The 2,176-nt window shown below is 48.8% G+C and overlaps 1 pseudogene; it reads right to left on the reverse strand.

Moving 5' to 3' along the window:
* Nucleotides 1–283: 283 nt before the first annotated feature.
* LOC133382146 (olfactory receptor 5AR1-like) lies at nt 284–1,288 on the reverse strand (annotated as a pseudogene).
* Between the last annotated feature and the right edge of the window lie 888 nt (nt 1,289–2,176).

A 2,176-nucleotide genomic window follows, 5' to 3' on the forward strand; every position in this document is an offset into this window, starting at 1 on the left:
CTGACTGGTAATGACTCCAGGGTTTCAGAAGGGAGTCTTTCACAGCTTTACCTAGAGATGCTGGGGATTGAACCTGGGACCTTCTGTGTGCAAACCTGTGCTCTTCTACTGAGCTATGGCCTGTTCCTTATTTTGTGTTTGCCTGGAGACAAATAGAGATGGCACTTGTGATACAGGCTGAGTAGAGATTTGAATTGGTTATCATAATGAAAGGGTGATCTCTACAATATGTGCTCTTCAGATCTTAATCTGCATGGACTGAAATTAAAAGCTCTCAAAGCTTCTAAATAGATAGACCTGTTACCTTCTTACTCATCAGGCGCTTCATGGCTTCTTTCACATCCTTGTTCCTCAAGCTGTAGATCACTGGATTGAGCATAGGGATCACAAGTGTGTAAAACATGGACACAATCTTGTCTTGGTCTTGAGACTCATCCCTGGTTCTTGGCTGGGCATACATGAAGATGGCAGTGCCTTAGAAGAGACTAAGTGTGGTCAGGTGCGAAGTGCAAGTAGAGAGGGCTTTTTGCCGCCCTTGACTCAAATGGCCACTGAAGACATTCCACAGGACCCGCATGTAGGAGATGAAGATGATAGTTGTGGTCACCATGGCGATGATGCTAGTGGAAGCAAAAAGGATAGCTTCAGAAAGCCAAGTGTCTGAGCAGGAGAGCTTCAAGACTGCAGGGATGTCGCAAAAGAAGTGGTTGATCCGGTTGGGGCCACAGTAGGATAACCGGAAGGCACCACTAGTCTGAATGATGGAGCCTGCCAGGCCACAGCTGTAAGCTCCCAGCACAAGGCAGGTGCAACGCCCTTGGGTCATGAGCGAAGCGTATGTTAGTGGGTGGCAGATGGCCAGGAACCGATCATATGCCATGGCTGCAAGGAGGAAACACTCTGTGGTCACCAGTGTGGTGAAGCAGAACATCTGAGTGGCACAAGCCGGCAGGGAGATGGAAGCCCTGCCCCATTGTAGCTGAACCTCCAGTGCTTTAGGCGCAATGACCGAGGAGTAGCAAAGATCCAGGAGAGAAAGGTTACTGAGGAAGAAATACATGGGAGTGTGCAACCACTGTTCAGTTCTGATCAAAGTGACCATCCAGGCATTGCCTAACACTGTGAGCACATAGAGGAGAAGGAAGATGCCAGAGAGGAATGGGCCCAGTTTAGGGTTCTCAGTAAAGCCCAAGAGGATGAAAGTTGTCACTGCGGTCCCGTTCTGACCCTCTGTGAAGTCAGGCCTGCCCCTAAAGTATCTGTGGACAAAACCATGGGCATGGTGCATTATGAAGGGCACACACTCAAGGTTAGAAGTAAGTGCCAGAAAAGCAAGGCATAAAATAGGGATTTAAAAATATCTTCCAAATGAAGAGATGGGAGGAAAGCAGTCAGTGTACCTCGGTTTATTAGAGTATATTTGAAATTACTCATTGAGACAGACATAAGCCAGAATGCAAACCAAAAAGCAAACCAGAGGCCCAATCCATCCGCACCCCTTGGGTACAGTTATGTATGCATGAGAGATATAGAGGCTCAAATGAAGCATCTTCCATTACTCTCCATAGCCGGCCCTCAGGTGTTTGTATAATGGAGCACAGTGCATTATTCTTAATGGGAAGTTGTGTTCCTTTAGAGAAGGGTTGTAGCTCAGTGGTAGAGTGTCTGCTTTGCATGCAGAAAGTCTCAGGCTCAATCCCCAACAGCTCCAGGTAGGGCTGGGAGAAACCCCTGCCTGGAACCCTGCAGAGCTGCCGCCAGTCAATATTGTACTGAGCTGGATGGGCCAATGGCCTGACTTGGTATAAGACAGCTTCCTATGAAGGGATTCCATGTAGACATCCAACTGTCTGTTGACTGTCTATGCAATGTGAAGTTCATGTACATTCATAACATCTTTAGGGTTTGGTAAAACTCAGCACCTGCCCACGAGGAATGGACTGCCTTCAAGTTGATCCCAACTTATAGCAACCCTATGAATAGGGTTTTCATGGTAAGCGGTATTCAGAGGGGGCTTACCATTGCCTCCCTCTGAGGCTAGTCCTCCCCAGCTGGCTAGGGCCTGCTCAGCTTGCCACAGCTGCACAAGCCAGCCCCTTCCTTATCCGCAACTGCCAGCTGGGGGGCAACTGGGCTCCTGGGCACTATGCAGCTTGCCCATGGCTGCACAGGTGGC

This window comes from Rhineura floridana, chromosome 3 (assembly GCF_030035675.1).
Source record: "Rhineura floridana isolate rRhiFlo1 chromosome 3, rRhiFlo1.hap2, whole genome shotgun sequence".
NCBI lineage: Eukaryota > Metazoa > Chordata > Lepidosauria > Squamata > Rhineuridae > Rhineura > Rhineura floridana.